Genomic DNA, 22,038 nt, shown 5'->3' on the forward strand with positions numbered 1-22,038 from the left:
CATTTTATATACCAATCTGGGTTTAGTCAGAAAAACAAGGTCAACAGCAACATTACAAGGAAATAAATGAAATATAGAAATTAAGAGTACACAAATATAAAAGGATGCAGCATTGAAGCTTTTAGAAGATGGTGGGAAAAGCCATCAATCCCTAGGAAATTTGAGAAGCTGCCACAGCTATGAAGTGGGACCTTGTAGAGAGATCTGGAAACCACTTCCTCTGCCACAACCTAGAGAAATCACAATCTGGAGAAGTCAAAAAAAGTTCCAGAACGACCAAGTGGAAGCTTGTAGAAAGGTCTAGACACCAGCTGCATCTAACCATCAAGACCTTCCCAAGATAAAAGTTTTACTTCACTTACACCTCCCAAATATCACTCAAGTTCTTCTTATTGGTAAGTTCTAACCCAGCACCAGGTAAAGGGATTCAGGTAAATGTGTTTCACTGCCTCAGAAGGGGCTGTTAGTGATGGTGCCAAGTTGAAACAACCACAACAAACCCAACAGTCCATACAATATCCTTGTTAACTGATTAACTCAGCATCCATCCTATCACTATAACTATCTTAAACTTCCAAATGAAGAGAATGACGTCATGCTTCCACCTAAACTAATGCAACTAATCTTCATACAACCAATGACATTCTAATGATCCAATGGAAGAGGATATAGACAAAATGTCCACATCACTGCTGATACTTTTTTTTAATTAATTTTTATTAGAGTATAGTTGTTTTACAATGTTGTGTTAATTTCTAATGTACAGCAAAATGAATCAACTATACATATACATATGTCTCCTCTTTTTTGGATTTCCTTCCCATTTAGTTCACCACCATGCATTACATGGAGTTCCCTGTGCTATACAGTGTGTTCTCATTAGTTATCTATTTTATGCATAATATAAATAGTGTATATGTGTCAATCCCAATCTTTCAATTCTTCCCACCCTCCCCTTTCCCCCTTGGTATCCATATGTTTGTTCTCTACATCTGTGTCTCTATTTCTGCTTTGCAAATAATATCATCTATATCACTTTTATAGATTCCACATACATGCATTAATATACAATATTTGTTTTTCTCTGACTTACTTCACTCTGTATGACAGTCTCTAGGTCCTTCCATGTCTCTACAAATGATCCAATTTCATCCCTTTTTATAGCTGAGTAATATTCCATTGCATATATGTACCACATCTTCTTTATCTATTCATCTGTTGATGGACATTTAGTTTGCTTCCATGTCCTTGCTATTGTAAATAGTGCTGCAATGAACATTGGGGTGCATGTGTCTTTTTGAATTATGGTTTTCTCAGGATATGCACCCAGTAGTGGAATTGCTGGGTCATATGATAGTTCTATTTTTAGTTTTTAAGGAACATCCATACTGTTCTCCATACTGGCTGTATCATTTTACATTCCCACCAACAGTGCAGGAAGGTTCCCTTTTCTCCACAACCTCTCCAGCACTTATTGTTTGTAGATTTTTTGATGATGGCCATTCTGACCAGAGTGAGGTGATACCTCACTGTAGTTTTGATTTGCATTTCTCTAATAATTAGTAAAGTTGAGCATCTTTTTGTCTGTTTGCTGGCCATCTGTATGTCTTTTTTGAAGAAATGTCTATTTAGATCTTCTGCCCATTTTTTGATTAGGTTGCTTGTTTTTTTGATATTGAGCTGCATGAGCTGCTTGTATATTTTGCAGGTTAATCCTTTGTCAGTTGCTTCATTTGCAAATATTTTCTCCCATTCTGAGGGTTTTCTTTTGGTTTTGTTTATGGTTTCCTTTGCTGTGCAAAAGCTTTTAAGTTTCATTAGGTACCATGTGTTTATCTTTGTTTTTATTTTCATTACTCTAGGAGGTGGGTCAGAAAAGATCTCACTGCAATTTACGTCAAAGATTGTTCTGCTTATGTTTTCCTCTAAGAATTTTATAGTGTCTGGCTTTACATTTATGTCTTTAATCCATTTTCAGTTTATTTTTGTGTGTGGTGTTAAGGAGTGTTCTAATTTCATTCTTTTGAAATACAAAGTAGAGGCAATGTAAAGCAAGGACTTCTGTGTAAGAAAGACTTTTTAATTTCAAATCCTGGCACTGCCTTTTGACCATTGTGTGACCTCTGATAAATTATGTACCTCTCAGAGCCTTAACTTCTCCAGTTGAAAACTTAGAAAACCTATTTTCTAATACTACTGTATTATCAAACATGAAATGTCTAGCTCATAATACGTGCTCAGCAAGTATTAGCTCTTATCAATATTTAAGTGGCATGGATAAGTAAACATTTCTTGCTGATAACATTTCCTGATGCTCAACAGTATATTAAATTGTTTTCATACCCAACTATGTATATGTTTGCATATTGCATAAACTTTCTAAAAGAAACATTTGATGACATTTCCAAAATTAAATGATCAATTTCTTGTTCCTGGTTAGGTAGTCTAAACATAAAGATACAGAAGAGTGTGATTAAACAGTCAAGAGTTGGCAGCAAAATCTAAAAAAAGGAAAGGCTAAAGATCTGGATCATATACAAATTGCAAGATCAGCTCCTGAATAATAAGAAATTAACTGTTTACTCAAAAAATCAGCTGTCCTGTTGTATCTAAATTATGGCAGGGGTGACTTCAGGGAGGAATTAGCTTTCCCTATTACAAAGATCTAACCCATAGGTTTGTAACTTAATGCTCTGACTTCATGTCAGAGGAGAAAAATCTCAACTCAATTATCCTACCAGAAAACACAAATTTGTTTACACTGGCAGGCTACATCATGAAAAATTATAACTGGAGAAAAAGACCAAAAAAAAAATCTGTGGCAATCAGAATATTTGAGATGTATCTCTTCATAGCTTGGATGGTTATTCTTTTATTTGGACAAAGCATACTGAAGGTTTTTCAATGTTTGTACTGCAACTCATCCATACTTATGATATAATATCCAAAAAAGCAGCCAGCAATCCCAATTTTTAAGGCTGCCAACCACAAAAAATTACTTAGCACAACAAAGATCTTTCTTAACCATAAATGACATTATCTTAGGCCAAACTTCCTAGACAGACTTGGATTGAAACAGTTCTTTACCCTAGGGCTATTGACTGTGTAACAGGCATACTGAGGGGGGAAAGGCAAACACAAAATGTAAGTGAATTAGATTAACTCTTCAAATACCTCAGATTTTGAGTAAATGAGGACATAGACATTTTGAACAGTAGTTCTTTGAGTTAAGCCATTTCTTGCTATGTGTGCTCTGTATGCAAAAATCCTGGAAAGTGTAGAATGCTTAAAATCATGTTTATCATTCAAAAAAAATCAAGGTTCCAAAAATATAAACTGTATAAATAAATATCACCTAACCTCATTATGGCATTTGGCTCTAACACTAAAATAACAGGACTTATGAGAAAAATAATATTAACCCAAACACTTTGAAACCAGAGTTTCTCCTATGGTAACCAAAACCCTTTCATTTTAGGACATTTCTAATGGCTGCAAACTTTTCCATCCATAGCGAAGACATACATATCTACCTCCCACTGTTTCTAATTTTACTTCCTAGAAAACTGAATAAAAGTATTTTTCTATTTGATAAGAACTCCCGAAATGACACCATGTCTTCTTTCATCTAAGCTAAATGCATGCAATTTTTCTTAATATTATTTAGGTTTCAAATCCCTTCTTTATTCTGCATGCCTTTCCTTGAAAAACTTTCAGTTTATCAGTATCACCTTCCCAGTGTGACATCCAAATAGTGTGACAAACGATGTGAGATATGGTTAGTGGGTTATTATTACTCTACCTGTCACCTCCTTGTCACTGTGGCTACCTAACTACCTATGAAATCTAAGGTTGAATTAGGTTTTAGGCAGACCCATTACATTATTGACTTATGAGTTCATGGCTGACAAAAAACCCTCAGTCTTTTTCATAGAAATTAATGTTAAGGTACATCTTGGCTAGTCTATATTTGTTCAGTTGATTCTGAAATCATTGTAACATCTTTCTTTAATCCTATTACATTTCACCTTGTTAAACCTGGTCCTTTATTTCAACCTGATTCGGGATCCCGATTCTGTCATCCTATATAAAGCTAAACCTCCAAAGTCCATGTTAACTTCATGTTTCCTTTGCACATCCACAATATTGAGTAGGCAGAGTCTTAAACACCTGTGGCATGTAACCAGAGACTCTCTGACATTCAAAGATACTGATTACTTTTCATAGGTCAACCTAGTATTCAAAGATCCTGACCACATTTTTCTTTTTTGTCCACAAAGTTATTATCTCTAAACCATAACAAGCTGGTATATCTGTAATATTTATTTATTTATTTTTGGCTGCGTTGGGTTTTCATTGCTGGGCACGAGCTTTCCCTAGTTGCGGTGAGCAGGGGCTACTCTTTGTTGTAGTGCACAGGTTTCTCAGTGTGGTGGCTTCTCTTGCTGTGGAGCACTGGCTGTAGGTGCGTGGGCTTCAGTAGTTGTGGCACACAGGCTTCAGTAGTTGTGGTTCACAGACTCTAGAGTGCAGGCTCAGTAGTTTTGGTGCATGGGCTTAGTTGCTCAGTGGCATGTGGGATCTTTCCAGACTAGGGCTCAAACCCATGTCCCCTGCATTGGCAGGAGGATTTTTAACTACTGTGCCACCAGGGATATCCTTATATGTAACATCTTCTTCCTCATCAATCAACCTATAAGCTTTATTAAAAAAAGGACTTTTGGATATTTGAAAGGCTTATTCTAAGTGAATTCATAATCACTTGTAGCAGGTACTTCCGGTTTTCCAAAGGGCTCAAAAGAAATCTTTGAGTTAATCTGTTGGAATATTTTGTCCCAAATTGATAATCAAGCTCATCAATCCATAGTGTTCAAAATCTATTTGTTTTCATTTCAGGATGTTAGTATCTATTTTGTCAGCGTTCACTCATTTCTAGTTTTTTAGCACCTCTATCATTGTCCAAGACATTTCACAAAATGCCAGAAGAAGTTGGAATATAAAAAACTTAGTCATGGTATAATATATTGCTAGATTTGGTTAGTGATTATATTGCCTAGGATTTTTGGTCATTTGTTAGTGTAAAATTGTACTGTACATTTTCATCCTTTGACTGGTTTGGTAACAAGGTTTGGAAAACTTCCATAAAATGAGATAGTTTCCCCATTACTATTTTTTGGAAGGATTTATGAATGACTGCAACTAAGTCTTTTTTAAATATTTGACAGAAATAGGGAAGACATGTGAGCCTGGAGTTGTCTTTGAAGGAAAAAATGTATAATTCTGAGTCAAGTGTTTAATAGTTAAAAGACCATTCATATTTTCTACTTTTTTAGAATTAGTTTTAGTAAATTGTTTTTTCTAGGAATAGGCCCATTTCATCTAAATTCTCAAGATTATTGGTCTTGAAATACTCAAAATATTTTTATTGCCTTTCTAATGTCTGATGGATCTATAGTAATATTTTCTTGTTCTTATATGACATTTATTATTTGTGTCTTCTCTAATTTTTCCTGATAAATCTTCTGAGGGATTTACCAACTTTATTAATCTTGTCACAAAAACTAACTCATGACTTTCTTAGTTTTCTCTATTATATTTCTATGTGATTAATTTCTGTTCTTATCTGTTTTTTTTGTTTGTTTGTTTTTTTGGAATTTCTACCATCTTTGCATTTTACTTGCTGTTCTCTTTCTAGCTTCTTGAGATGATGCTTAATTTATTAATTTTCATATTTTCTTCTTTTCTAAAATATTTAGTTGTCTCTACATATGCCACTAATAACCTTCAATTTAGATATGAAATGTTTCATTATAATTTCATTATCATATCATTCACTTTCAAGTATATGGTGGTTTTCTATTTTTTTATTGGTTTTTAAGTTAATTGCATTGTGATCAGAGAATCTTTACTTTTCAGTCTTTCTTGAGAAGAGCTCATCCTCAGTATCTTCCAGTTATTTCCTGGTTCTAAAGAAGATCTTCCATTCATGTTTCCCCTCTACTTTGAGGACCCCTCATTTCTCTAGCCCAGCACTACCCAAGAGAACTTCCTGTGATGACAGAAATGTTCTATATCTGCACTGTACAATGCAGCAACCAGTAGCCTCATGTGGCTATTGAACACTTGAAATGTGCCTAATAAAACTGAGAAACTGTGTTTTTAATTATATTTATTTTTAAATTAATTAAATTTACATTTAAGTAATTAAGGTGACTAGTGGCTACCATGTTGGGTTGCACACCCAATCAACTTTTCTTCTGTCTGTTAGTTAGGATCCAGTCAGGAAGGAGTTATCTAAACAGAGAGAAAGTAGCATAAATAATTAACTATAAATTTGTTAAGTAGAGAAAGAAAGAGAACTCTTAGGCAACACAAAAGTAGCAACTGCAGGAAGCAGCTTCCATTCCTTACAACTGAGGGAGCAACAAAAACAACAAAAAGACTCCAGAATATGTAAACTTAGAAGTTTGGAGGAGAGGCCCCCATGAACTAAGACTTAGATTTCTGAAGAGGGAATAGGGGTGGGCATAAAGGGACCACATGATGAAGCTGGTTTGGCAAGTGTGGGAAAAACTTCAAATCGTATTCCGCTGTCATGTCATGAAGGAAGTGCTGCTGTCAGGGTGAAGGAGTGTTGCTTAGGCCATGCTCACAAGAACTTCAAGCAAACAGGAAACTGGTGGGAACCAACAAGAAGCAAACCCCTTCAGCCTCCTCCAACCTTGTGGTCCCTCTCGTGCCCCTCTTTGTGCTATCTGCTGGCAAAGCCTAACAGCACAAGCAAAAGGTGGCTTGCAGAGTCCAGGTCCAGCATCACCAAGCCTACTATAGAAGAGGGTAGTTTCCAAGCTGAGAGCCAAAACTGACACACTCTCTTATTTGCTTCTCCCTTCTCCATGTCTCTCTTGCTTTCCCCAAGCCCAATCTTATATAGCTTTTGGAAGAAAAAGCAAACCAGCAAATATACCTCTGAGAACCTTTCAGTACTAAAACTAATCAACAGTTTCTTAAATCTTTGTTTCAATTCCAGTGAGAGATAGGGGAGAGAAATTAGCCCTCAATGGAGGTGAGAGAAAAGGAGAAGAGAATCCACAAAGAACAACCTGACTTAAATACTGCCATATCTTTACATACGTTTAAAAATTTTTATTCGGGTATAGTTAATTTACAATGTTGTGTTAGTTTCAGTTGTACCATACTTTTTATACAGATACCAGTAGAGATAAATGTTTTCTACTGAAAAAGAAACAGTGAGTGCAGTAAGTGGGGACTGACACCTGACATCTAAAGTGTTAGGAAGCAGCAGGAATTGGCGGGGACCATGGAAAGTACATGCCTGTCTAAAGGGGGCAGTAGCTGCCCAACCAGCCAGAGACTGCAAAGTGGTAATATGAGTCCATTTCCCAGATATCCTAATTTTCTGAGAGATGCCAGAAATCTGGATTTTTATGTGAAAGCTTCCAATTTCAAAATGTTGGCTCACAGAAGTTTTAAACATTGTGTAAGCCAAATGAAACACTGAGATGGGCCAAATCTAGCCTGTGGCTGTGGTTTGGGACTTCTGCAGTGCAGCATGCAGATGAAAGGGGATCTGCGGGAATATAGGGACCTCAAGTATCACATCACATGGCCCACAGGAAAGAACAGCCTAGTTCAACATTATGTGATAACCCAAATTTTAATGCAATGTTGGCTTCTCATGTAAGGTTTTTTCTGTTCTTTCTTTTGTTTCCTTTTCTTTCTTTTTTTGGTTATGGTCATTGATGACGTTAAGACCAAGTCAACCTAACCTATCACTGTCGACCACTAAGATGATCACTCCCTTCAATGTGGAGTTAATTTAAAATGAACACTCTGGGAGAAATAAACTGTATAAATCAAATATTTAATCATTATTCTGAAGTTTTGGAATTTACTTCAAGAGAGTTGGCACCTCTTTAGTTTCACCATGAGAGAAATGGTCAATCATTGGGATATCTAGTAGGCTATGTAAACTGGAGACAAATTGAAATAAACATCAATATATATACACATATACATGTATGCGTTGTACATATAGTATAATAATCCATTAAATCTCATGGTCTTTGGCAGAAACTTCTGTACAGCTCTATTACAAAATGACAAAGTATATTGCAAAATAAAATATGTAGACATTAAAACTAGAATTCAGAGTGCTGTGATATTTGTCAAATGTTTCAGTAGGTTCTTTGATGGTTGATTCTTTTTGTTTGAATGTCAGAAAATCTTTTTTACCCATATGGAAGCTGTACACATTTTCCTAAGCCACATGGAACAGACGCTTTGACTTGTATGCAAAAGATCTGTGGTCTTTGGAAAGCCATTGTATTTTCTTGTGTGGTGCAGATGAAGCCATAAATAAATATACGTACATACATTGTATAAATTGTCATATGTTTTTGAATATCTTACTTGCTCTTACTCATCAGGAGTAAATCACTACATAGACCCACATTTTGAAGGAACTGTAAACAGTGGATTTCATCAAATACAGTATTTCTCTTCTGGTTTTACTTCCAACAAACTCAAGTAAGTACGTTACCTACATTAACTATCATCAACTTTACCTGCACAGCAGTTTGTACTTGTAAAAGAGGAACATTAGAGAGTATTGAAAACATGATTTTTTCCTCCTAAAATTTGTCTTTTTTTTAATTTATTTATGTAAGCTAAAGAGAAGAGATTATCACTCTGCTAGAAACCTAGAAGACTGCATCTTCATGTCGTCCTCTATTATGTTCTACATTTTAGTAGATCCTTCATGTTTAAGTCTCTAATAATAATCATTTCAAAGGCTTAAATGCTCAGAAAGGAAAATAAAGTAGACCTTTAGATTATAGTAACATTTACATATTGAATGGGAGATTTTGATACCACAAAAAGATAAACTTCTTTTCAAAGGTTTACTTAAGTTTTAAATATTAATATTTACTTATTAGAGTAAAATAAATTCAAAAACCTAATTCCTTCTTATACCTTTAAATTCAACATAAAAAGCTTATTACTCCATTCATAACTCCAAAATAAATTAAGTCACTTTTAAAGAGACTGAGATTAATTTATAATCACATTTTTAAATTTACTTAGGTTTCTTTAAATATTTCTTAGTTGCATCTGTATATTTAGGGACTTAATTTTCCAATTTATAGAAAAAAAACTTTCTAAACGTTTAAGTAATTATTCTGTATGTAACAAATTAAACTTATACATATTATGGATATCATGTTCTTTTAAATTTTCCAATATTATCAATAAACTTCAAACTTTGACCTGAAAATCACAAGTCTAAATTGATTATGCTGATTGCACATTTTAAATTAGAATTACTTAAAGAAACTGTGGTTTCTTTAAAAAGAAATGCAATTTATTTATTTTTTCTCTCTTTTTTCTTGTTTTCTCCCATTTCTTCTGAGCAGTGTGGCTGACAGGGTCTTGGTGCTCTGGCAAGGTGTCAGGCTTATGCCTCTAAGAGTTCAGGACATTGGTCCACCAGAGACCTCCCAGCTCCATGTAACATCAAGTGGCAAAAGCTCTCCCAGAGATCTCTATCTCATGGCTAAGACTGAGCTCCACTCAACAACGATCAAGCTACAATGCTGGACAACTTATGCCAAACAACTAGCAAGAGAGGAACACAAACCCACCTATCAGCAGAGAGGCTACCTAAAATCAAACTAAGGTCACACGCACCCCAGAACACACCACCAGATGTGGTACTGCCCACTGGAAAGACAAGATCGAGACTAATCCACCAGAACACAGGCACGAGTCCCCTACACCAGGAGGCCTACACAATCCACTGAACCAAACTTACCCACTGGGGGCAGACACCAAAAACAATGGAAACTAAGAACCTGCAGCCTGTGAAAAGGAGATGCCAAACACAGTAAGTTAAGAAAATGAGAAGGCAGAGAAACACACAGCAGATGAAGGAGCAAGGTAAAAACCCATCAGATCAAACTAATGAAGAGGAAATAGGCAGTCTACCTGAAAAAGAATTCAGAATAATGACAGAAAAGAAGATCCCAAATCTTGGAAATAGAATGGAGAAAATAAAAGAAACGTTTAACAAGGACCTAGAAGAACTAAAGAGCAAAGAAACAATGATGAACAATACAATAAATGAAATTAAAAATTCTCTAGAGGGAATCAATTGTAGAATAACCAAGGCAAAAGAAAGGATAAGTGATCTGGAAGATAAAATAGTGGAAATAAAGACCGCAGAGCAGAATGAACAGAAAAGAAGGAAAAGAATTGAAGACAGTCTCAGAGAACTTCTGGGAAAACATTAAAAACACCAACATTCGAATTACAAGGGTCCCAGAAGAAGAAGAGAAAAAGAAAGGGACTGAGAAAATATTTCAAGAGATTATAGTTTAAAATTTCCCTAATACAGGAAAGGAAATAGTCAATCAAGTCCAGGAAGCACAGAGAGTCCCATACAGGATAAATCCAATGAGAAACACACCAAGACACATCTTAATCAAACCATCAAAAATTAAATACAAAGAAAAAATATTAAAAGCAGCAAGGGAAAAGCAAAAAATAACATGCAAGGGAATCCCCATAAGATTAACAGCTGATCTTTCAGCAGAAACTCTGCAAGCCAGAAGCGAGTGGTAGGACATATTTTAAGTGATGAAAGGGAAAAACCTACAATGAAGATTATTCTTCCCAGCAAGGATCTGGTTCAGATTCGATGGAGTAATTAAAACCTTTACAGACAAGCAAAAGCTAAGAGAATTCAGCACCACCAAAACAGCTTTACAACAAATGCTAAAGGAACTTCTCTAGGCAGGAAACACAAAAGAAGGAAAAGACCTATGATAACAAACCCAAAACAATTAAGAAAATGGGAATAGGAACATACATATCGATGATTAACTTAAAGGCAAATGTATTAAATGCTTGAACCAAAAGACATAGACAGGCTGAATGGATACAGAAACAAGACCTGTATATATGCTGTCTACAAGACACCCATTTCAGACCTAGGAACTCACACAGACTGAGGATATGGAAAAAGGTATTCCATGCAAATGGAAATCAAAAGAAAGATGGAGTAGCAATTCTCATATCAGACAAAACAGACTTTAAAATAAAAACTATTACAACAAACAAAAAGGAAAATAATAATGATCAAGGGATCAATCCAAGAATAAGATATAGCAATTAAAAATTTATGCACTCAACATAGAACCACCTTAATAAATAAGGCAAATGCTAACAGCCAGAAAAGGGGAAATTGACAGTAACATAGCCATAGTAGTGGACTTTAACACCCCACTTTCACCAATGGACAGATCATCCAAAATGAAAATGAATAAGGAAACACAAGCTTTAAATGATACATTAACAAGATGGACTTAACTGATATTTATAGGACATTCCATGCAAAAACAACATAATACACTTTCTTCTCAAGTGCTCATGGAACATGCTCCAGGATAGATCATATCATGGATCACAAGTCAAGCCTTGGTAAATTTAAGAAAATTGAAATCGTATCAAACATCTTTTCTGACCACAATTCTATGAGACTAGATATCAATTACAGGAATAAAACAGTAAAAAGTACAAACACATGGAGGTGAAATGATACACTACTAACTAACCAAGAGATCACTGAATAAATCAAAAAATACCTAGAAACATATGACAACGAAAATATGATGATCCAAAACCTATGGGATGCAGCAAAGGTAGGTCTAAATGGGAAGTTTCTAGCAATACAATCTGAACCCAAGAAACAAGAAACACCTCAAATAAACAACCTAACCTTACACCTAAAGCAATTAACAAAGAACAACAACAAAAAAAAAAAAACCCCAAAGTTAGCAGAAGGAAAGAAATCATAAAGATCAGATCAGAAATAATGAAAAATAAATGAAGGAAAAAATCACAAAGATCAATAAAACTAAAAGCTGGTTCTTTGAGAAGATAAACAAAATTGATAAACCATTAGCCAGACTCATCAAGAAAAAAGGGAGAAGACTCAAATCAATAGAATTACAAATGAAAAAGAAGTAACAACTGACACTCACAAATAGAAATGGTCATGAGAGATGACTACAAGTAACTATATGCCAATAAAATGGACAACCTGAAAGAAATGGTCTAATTCTTAGAAAACCACAATATTCCAAGACTGAACCAGGAATAAATAGAAAATATAAACAGACCAATCACAGGTACTGAAATTGAAACTGTGAATAAAAATCGTCCAGCAAAAAAAGCCCAGGACCAGATGGCTTCACAGACGAATTCTACCTAACATTTAGAGAAGAGCTAACACCTATCCTTCTCAAACACTTCCAAAATATAGCAGAGGGAGGAACACTCCGAAACCCATTCTACAAGGCCACCATCAGGTTGATACCAAATCCAAAGACATCAAAATGAAAGAAAACTACAGGGCAATATCACTGATGAATATAGATGCAAAAATGCTCAACAAAATATTAGCAAACAGAATCCAACAGCACATTAAAATGATCATACACCATGATCAAGTAGGGTTTATCCCAGGAATGCAAGGATTCTTTGATATATGCAAATAAATCAATGTGATAAACCATATTAACAAATTGAAGGATAAAAACCATGTGATCATCTCAATAGATGCAGAGAAAGCTTTTGACAAAATTCAACACCCATTTATGATAAAAACCCTCCAGAAACTAAGCATAGAGGGAACTTACCTCAATATGATAAAGACCATATATGACACACCTACAGCCAACAATGTTCTCAGTGGTGAAAAACTGAAACGTTTCCACTAAGATCAGGAACAAGACAAGGTTACCATCTCTCACCACTATTATTCAACATAGTTTTGGAAGTTTTAGCCACAGCAATCAGAGAAGAAAAAGAAATAAAAAGAATCCAAATCGGAAAAAAGAACTAAAGCTGTCATGGTTTGCAGAGGACATGATACTATACATAGAGAATCCTAAAGATGCTACCAGAAAACTACGAGAGCTAATCAATGAATTTGATAAAGTAGCAGGATACAAAAATAATGCACAGAAATCTCCTGCATTTCTATACACTAATGATCAAAACTCTGAAACAGAAATTAAGAAAACACTCCCATTTACAATGGCAACTAAAAGATTAAATACTTGGGAAAAAAACCTACCTAAGGAGACAAAAGACCTGCTTGCAGAAAACTATAAGACAGTGATGAAAGCAATTAAAGATAATACAAACAGATGGAAAGATATACCATGTTCTTGGATTGGAAGAATCAACATTTTGAAAATGACTCTACTACCCAAAGCAATCTACAGATTCAATGCAAGCCCTATCAAACTACCAATGGCATTTTTCACAGAACTAGAACAAAAAATTTCAAATTTGTATGGAAACAGAAAAGACCCCGAATAGCCAAAGAAATCTTGAGAAGGAAAAATGGAGCTAGAGGAACCAGGCTCCTGGATTTCAGACTATACTACAAAGCTACAGTAATCAAAACAGTATGGTACTGGCACAAAAACATAAATATACATCAATTGAACAGTATAGAAAGCCCAGAGATAAACCCAAGTACATATAGTCACCTTATTTTTGATAAAGGAGGCAAAAATACCCAATGGAGAAAAGACAACCTCTTCAATATGTGGTGCTGGAAAAACTGGACAGCTACATGTAAAAGAATGAAATTAGAACACTCCCTAACACCATACACAAAAATAAACTCAAAATGGATTAAAGACCTAAATGTAAAGCCAGACACTATCAAACTCTTAGAGGAAAACATAGGCAGAACACTCTATGACATAAATCACAGCAAGATCCTTTTTGACCTACCTTTGAGAGAAATGGATATAAAAATAAACAAATGGGACCTAATGAAACTTAAAAGCTTTTGCACAGCAAAGGAATCCATAAACAAGATGAAAAGACAACCCTCAGAATGGGAGAAAATATCTGCAAATGAGGCAACTGATAAAGGATTAATTTCCAAAATATACAAGCCACTCATGCAGCTCAATATCAAATAAAAACAAACAACACAACCCAAAAGTGGCAGAAGACCTAAAAAGACATTTCTCCAAAGAAGATATACAGATTGTCAACAAACACATGAAAGGATGCTCAACATCACTAATCATTAGATAAATGCAAGTCAAAACTACAATGAGTCATCACGTCACAGCAGCCAGAATGGCCATCATAAAAAAATCTACAAATAATAAATGCTGGAGAGGGTGTGGAGAAAAGGAAATCCTCTTGCACTGTTGGTGGGAATGTAAATTGATACAGCCACTATGGAGAACAGTATGGAAGTTCCTTTAAAAAATAAAAATAGAACTACCATATGACACAGCAATCCCACTACTGGGCATATACCCTGAGAACACCATAATTCAAAAAGAGTCATGTACCATGATGTTCATTGCAGCTCTATTTACAATAGCCAGGTCATGGAAGCAACCAAAGTGTCCATTGACAGATGAATGGATAAAGAAGATGTGGCACATATATACAATGCAATATTACTCAGCCATAAAAAGAAATGAAATTGTGTTATTTGTAGTGATGCAGATGTGGATGGACCCAGCATCTGTCATACAGAGTGAAGTGAGTCAGGAAAAGAGAAACAAATGCCGTATGCTAACACATATATATGGAATCTACAAAAACAAAAACTGTTTCTGAAGAACCTAGGGTCAGGCCAGGAATAAAAATGCAGACATAGAGAATGGACTTGAGGACATGGGGGGGGGGAAGAGTAAGCTCAAACGAAGTGAGAGAGTGGCATGGGCATATGTACACTAGCAAATGTAAACTAGATAGCTAGTGGGAAGCAACCGCATAGCACAGGGAAATGAGCTCAGTACTTTGTGATCACCTAGAGGGGTTGGATAGGGAGTGTGGGAGGGAGACACAAGAGGGAGGAGATATGGGGATATATGTATACATATAGTTGATTCACTTTGTTGTAAATCAGAAACTAACACACCATTATAAAGCAATTATACTCTAATAAAGATGTTTTTAAAAAAAGGCCAAACTCATATCATTAGAAAGTAGAATGGTAGTTGTGAAGGGCCAGGAAGGTGGGAGAAATGGGACATGTTGGCCAAAGTGTACAAACTTCCAGCTATAAGGTGAATAATTTATGGGGTCTAATATACGGCATGGTGGCTATAGTTAAGAATACTGAATTATATACTTGAAAGTTACTAAGAAAGTTAATCTTAAGTATTCTCACCACAAAAGTGCTAATTTTGTGAGGTGATGAAGGTGTAAACTAATCTTTTTGTTGTAATCATTTTACAATATATATGTGTATCAAATCATCACACTGTCCACTTTAAACTTACACAATGTTATATGTAAACTGTATTTCAGTGAAACTGGAATAAATAAGTTAAACTTTATAAAAGTGTATCTTCCTACATATCGTTGAGGATTTGAGAGTTATTTGTTATCATAGCATGACCACACCTATCCTGAGTAATATATAGACCAAATTCTCTTAATTATTATAAATACTTATAATACCAATGTAACAGTCTTCTCAAGTGCAATACTTACTGTAGACTTGGCCCTATTAAACATTTCTATACTTAATTCTAAATTTTTCTTAGCCTGAAAGATGTTTGCCCACTGAATAACTAATCATCTTAAATTTTTTTGAAGTTATCTCCTGCAGTAGTATTTCAGGATATCTTCTCAGCTTACTGTGATTTCTTAACCTGAGAAAAAAAGAAGGAAGGACTGGATCCTCTTTATGTCCACTGAGATGGTAAATTTAATGTGACTGCTTGGCTGAACCACAGGGTGACCAGATATTTGGCTGAACATTATTCTAGATGTTTCTATGAGGATGTTTTAGATGAGATTGTCAGCGGACTCTGAGTAAAGCAGATTGCTCTGATTGGATGGGTGGGCCTCATCCAATCAGTTGAAAGCCTGAATAAAACAAAAGACTGGTTCTGCCCCACTCCACTCCTCAAGAAAGAATTTCTCCATCAGACCGCCTTTGAAACTTGTCTACAACTGCAGCTCTTCCTGATTCTACTGCACACTGCCTTTGAACTCAGAATGGAACTCTACTGGGTCACCAGCCTGTTGGCCCAGCCTGCAGATTTTAGACTTGCCAGCCTCCATAATAACATGATCCAATTCCATATCATAAATCTCTTTCTCTATATATACACATCCTGATCTCCCTGGTTTTCTGAAGAACTGATACACCCATGTTTTTCCCCCAATGGCCCTGGATCTTTGAGGTTGTTTCCATTTGTCTGAGCTTTGAATAGAAACAGATTGGAAATCAATTTCTTCTTACTCTGCCTCCCATCTATCTTTTTTTTTTAATATGTAGGAAAATGTGTGATTTTTGTGAGAAAATTATAGAATGCACTTTCTGCATTTAACTGTTCTATTCCCTTCAGAGTATAATATGAAGATTCTTTAAAGCAACTTTTTTCAAGCAATTTTTATTGTGCTCTTTATACCAGAAAAAGAGTTGAGGTTGCTAATATATGTCTTTGAATAATCTGGTATGCAAACATAAAAGGATTCTCTTCTAGGGATATTGTCTTCTTACAATGTTAGTGTGATAGGTAAATAGATTTAGGAACAATTTTGTAGATCAAACAACTGTTTTACACTGTGTTAAATAGAGACATGAAATGATAAGATCAGCTAGAGGAGATGGCTAAGAATCTGTTCTCCACTTAACCATTAAGGGAAGCAGAGAACAGATTGTCCCACAGATGTAGAATAGATTTGCCCAGGCTGTAACAAAAATTAAAAGGGCAGTAAAAAGCAGAGCAGGATTTTGTTTTTTGTTTTTTGTTTTTGTTTTTAGGAATAGGAGCTCTCTTTCTGTATTTAAATCCTGTTTACCACTCATCTAATAATAATGTGTACTCAGCAGAGATTATATTTATTAGTACTCATTCAATCAATTGAGCTTGCTATGTAGAAAAGAGATTGAGAGCTAAATCCATTTCAGAGATTTAAATAGTATGAGAATAAATCGGAAAAACTAGTTTTTATGCAGTAATTTAAGGATTTTAAAAATAGTATTTCTTCAAAGTAAGAGAAGTGATGAGGTGTGGAGACCAGACAACACAATTTGGAATCATAAAAATCTGTCTCCACTGTTGTTCCATTACATAGCTCTGTGATTTTATTAAGGTTCAACCTCCTTGCCCACAAAAGAAGATAATCATAATTTATCTGCAGGTTTGTTATTAGAAGTAAAGCTAATATCTGGAAAATGTCTCTGAGTAAGTCCTAAATAAACAGATGCTATTATTTTACACAATTTTAAAATTGTAACTTTACCCTGTGCAAGTTGCATCTCATTGCCATGAACTCATGGAATATGTAAAAATGTGTTGTTTTGTTGAATTTTTATTCTAATGAAGTGCTTTGCTGGAAATTGTATAATCTGCCTTCAGGTTTCTTGGTTAAAATGAAATGAAAAGCCATAATTTCTGTTTCCCTGATGAGGGAATTAGAAAGTGGAAAAAGAAATATTCTAGACCAAAACGGGGGTGGCAGTGGAATAAAGAACAAATATTGCAACAGATAGTCTTCTCTCAAGGAAATGTTGTACCCACATTTTACTGCTGACATCTGAAATCTTTCTGTTCTAGATGGAGATTAGGCAACTTGCTTTTCTAGGAGGAGCATTAATGTGGTTTTAAATAAAAAATGGTAGCATGTGTTGAAAACTTATAGGGGCAACAACAAAGTGGTCAAGAGAATAGTTTCTGAAGTTAGACTTCTCAGAGCTACGTCGTCTGGCTGTGTGGTCAATGTGAGTCCAGCTCTTCATCCATGAAATGAGGATAATAGTCTCTACTTCACAGAGTTGTTGGAGAATTAAATGAATTAATACATGGAAAGTAATTAGGATGACACTTGGCATATACTAACATTTATTATTAGTTGTTATTATTGTTGATCAAACAAACAGAAAAAGTGCAAAACCTTCTACTCTGTCTGGGGAAAACACACAGAGACCCTAAGGAAGAAAATTCAGAATCAAGACCAATTCTGAGAGTGTTCTAGATCCTGACTAAATCTCTTTATAAGCCAATTTTCTCCTTCTCTAGCATTTTCATGTAAGTTAAGTCAAAATAAAACAAACACTAAAGATAGCCTCGAATAAGTCTTCAAAAGGCATTTAAAAATCTGAGAGTAGTATGTTTTTGTCCCAGTTTAATATATGCCTCATTTACCTTCTTTGGTTAATTTGTATTTGTCAGTTTTTGCTGCAATAATATTGTATAAGATACAATCCCAAAATCTCACTGCCTTATAACAACTAACAGTTATTTTTCATACATGAGTCTATGAGGCAGCTGCAGTGACTATGTTCCAGAATATACATCTGGTTCCCTCATTCTAGATGTACAACATCCTTCACAGGCTGATGCACCCATGACTGCCTGGGATAAGTTCTTCTCATGGCAGAGGGCAGGAACACAAGAGATAAAGTCTAACAATATAAACAAAGTTAAAACCTTACTTGAACAGGAAGTATGTCATCCCATTGGCCAAAATCAATATTATAACTACATCCAACAACTTTGGAACAAGGAAGTAATCACCTCCTGTGCAGAGGATGTAGTATTTGCTGAACAATAATGAAGTCTATCACATTTGCCAAACTGCTAGAGTTCCATCAAGTGCAAGACCCAGACTGACCACTTCAATTAACCTTATTCTACTGATGTGAGTCGCAAAAGTCAAAATGCATCAAAATCACAGAGGAACTCATTAAAAATATAAATGACTTGGCCCTGCCACCACCTGTTATGATTTAATAAATTTGAAAACGGGACTCAGGATCTGCATTGTTACCAACCTCACCAGTAATCACACCATACACCAAAGTTTGAGAATCCCAGGGAAAGCTGTACATGGAGATCAGAGCAAGTCATGACTGACTGAAGTTGCCTCCCTCTTATGTCTTGCTGCCCCAGTGGAGAAGGAAGGATAACACAATGGCAACATTCCCACCTGCAGAAAAAAGAGGCTGAATTGGGGTTTCTGATGGATTGAATTATTGGCTCCCAATTTTTCTCCTCTCCGTGTTTCCTCCACCCTGCCACTTGACTTTGCAGTTCCTCCTACTAAATTTTCCCACCTTGTTGATGTAGGACTTAGCCATGTGACCTACTTTGGGCAGTGATATATGGATAACAGAGTGCCAGTTTGGGCGGTGATATTTATTGAATCCAGGGATTTCATTTTGATTTTGAAACATTCATACATTTGAATCATTGTAATTATTTTTTTCCCCTGAAGTGCTTGATGTAAAAATATAATTTAAAAATTTTTTTTAATTTTTAAAAAATAACAAAGTGTCAGTTCCAAATTTAAATCATGTTCCTCCTTGCCCATCTGAATTTCATGCTGGAGAAGAGCATCCCCCAGTAGCTGTTATCTCTCCAGACTGAACCCCAGAATTAGCACTCATTGACAGACTCAGCCCAAGCAAGAACCCAAGCCCATCTGAACCCAAAATGAATCAGAGCTGCCTAGGCAAGTCATATCCATCAACCTCCACCTGAAAATCATAGGTGTGCAAGAAAAAAATGCTTGCTATTTTGAGCCAATGCATGTTGGAGAAAAATTTAATTCACACAGAGTTTAAGAGTCACTTTCTGACACTATGTCTCTCTTCCCAATTCCAAAGTCATTTGGGTAGCAATAGTGGGAATCATGCCTCTCTATATTGAAATGAAGCTCAGACTATAAGCTAAATATTTTTTCTCTGAAACATTAAAGATGTATAGAACTAGGAAACATTTTCTTCTGAATTCATATTATGCTATTTATTTATTTGAATATACCTGAAGAAGAAAGCACGTGAATGTAGAACAGTGAAATAAGAGGGGGGCGGAAAGGAATATTTAGGTCATACAACAGCACCACATATTTTTTCAAAATAGAAACAGATTGTTGTACAGAATCCAGCAATTCTGGTGGAAATACTCTGCAATGGAAGCATGTTTTCCATTAACTTAAATACTGTGTTAACCTCAATCAAAAATACACTTTCTTAAACTGAATACAGAATTTATAGTCTTGAGAAACCGTGCCTGCCATCTAAATGTGCAAAAGTCTGATGCAAATGACTTGGTCCCACATGATTTTTAAAAATTATTTTGTTAAAAAGAAATAAAAACCTAAAGCAGCATTTATTCCCCCACCCAACCTAGCACTTTTGCCAAAAGTGGGATACCCAACCTGGCACTTTTGCCAAAAGTGGGATACCTTTTAAAACTCCCAAGTGTATTTTCCTTTCTTGCTGCTGTCTAATAGCTTCAGGTCTTAAGATTTCTCTCTATTCAATAAAACTACTCATGAAAAACTTCTCAAATATAGACAGGTTTTTATCACCCCAAAATTCATGGAAGCTGACATTATATTGTAATGATCTTTCTACTAAGCTAGTAAGTCCAGTAAGTGTAATGGAAAATCTCTCTTGTTAGAAAGTGATGTAACCAATTGTCGTTTGTGTCTGAGCTTCTCTCTGGACTTTTGGCGTTTGTGGGAGCACCTCGCTATGGAGGAGGGAGAAGCATCATCATATGGACCAAGGTGGAACCTTCATGAAGAGACTGAGGCCTCAGGGGTTGCAGCCAGCTTGGGTCTTGCCAGTGATTCATGTATTTCTCCTGTGCTTCACCTTTGCCCTTTGAGCGGCCCACCAGAATGTGGGAATTATTAAGCACATCTTGGAAAGAAATGAAAACAGGCAGTGGAGGGAAATAAAGGACTGGAGTAAGGAAAAGAGGGAGGGAAATAGAGGGCTGGAGTAAAGAAGAATAAAGGTCTAAACAAATCCTGTCTCAAAACTCAAGGCAAAATGTGAGCCCTAATTATGAGTGGAAGGCAGCAGGTTAATTATAGCACTTTTCCTCCCTTTGCAGGCAAACTCTTCCTCTGGTAACTGGAAAAGGAAGAGTCTCCTGTAGGTGCCCAGCCCTGGAGGTAACAAAGACTAACTCTGTATTCATTCTACATGAAATCAACAATTTATGGGATTAGATGAAGGTATTTCCCAATCTGAAATGCTGTGATGATAAATACCACCTAAATCAGCCGTCCCCAACATTTTTGGCACCAGGGACGGGTTTCATGGAAGACAATTTTTCCTTGGACGTGGAGGGTGGGGGTTCAGGTGGTAATGTGAGCAATGGGGAGCAATGGGGAGTGGCAGATGAAGCTTCACTTGCTCACCCGCTGCTCATCTCCTGCTGTGCAGCCCAATTCCTAACAGGACATGGACCAATACTGGTCCGCTGCCGCTGCCCCGATGTTAGGGACCCCTGACCTAGAGGACCGGCAGTGGGGGGAAGAAGATGACTTACCTACTGTTTACAATGTCCTTAGAAGACTCAGAGTGCTTAATGCTATTTCCCAAAAGGCTAAGTTTGGTACAGCAGTGCCAGGGACATCATCATTTCATAAATCTCATTTATGCTCTTAGTCACTAGGACCCTTGGCTTCTTTAATTACATTTGACAGCTGCTTCCACAATCATAAACATGATCCTCTGAATCATTTCCACTCTCTGAAGATGTTGGTTTTAATGTCACACAAATTTGGTCTTAGTACTAATATTTATAATTTAATTTGCAAAATCTTTAAGCCAATAGATGGTTTTTCTATCATTTCCCTGGAAATCAGAAAATTGCTCAAGTCTGTGACTTATTAATTCTACAGTGGACCATAAAAACTCTAGGTCCATCAATCATATGAGCAGTCATATCCATTCTTCATTTTTGTAATTGAAGTATAGTTGATTTACAATGTCGTGTTAGTTCCAGGTACACAGCAGTACACACAGTTTTATATATATATATATATATATTTATATTTTTATATATAGTTATATATATATATATATGTATATTCCTTTTCAGAGTTTTTCCCTTATAGGTTGTTACAAAATATTGAGTATAGTTCCCTGTGCTATACAGCAGGTGCTTGTTCGTTATCTATTTTACATACAGTAGTGTGTGTATGTTA

The sequence above is a fragment of the Neophocaena asiaeorientalis genome, unplaced genomic scaffold (genome assembly GCF_003031525.2).
Source record: "Neophocaena asiaeorientalis asiaeorientalis breed wild unplaced genomic scaffold, Neophocaena_asiaeorientalis_V1.1 scaffold245, whole genome shotgun sequence".
Classification (NCBI taxonomy): Eukaryota; Metazoa; Chordata; class Mammalia; order Artiodactyla; family Phocoenidae; genus Neophocaena; species Neophocaena asiaeorientalis.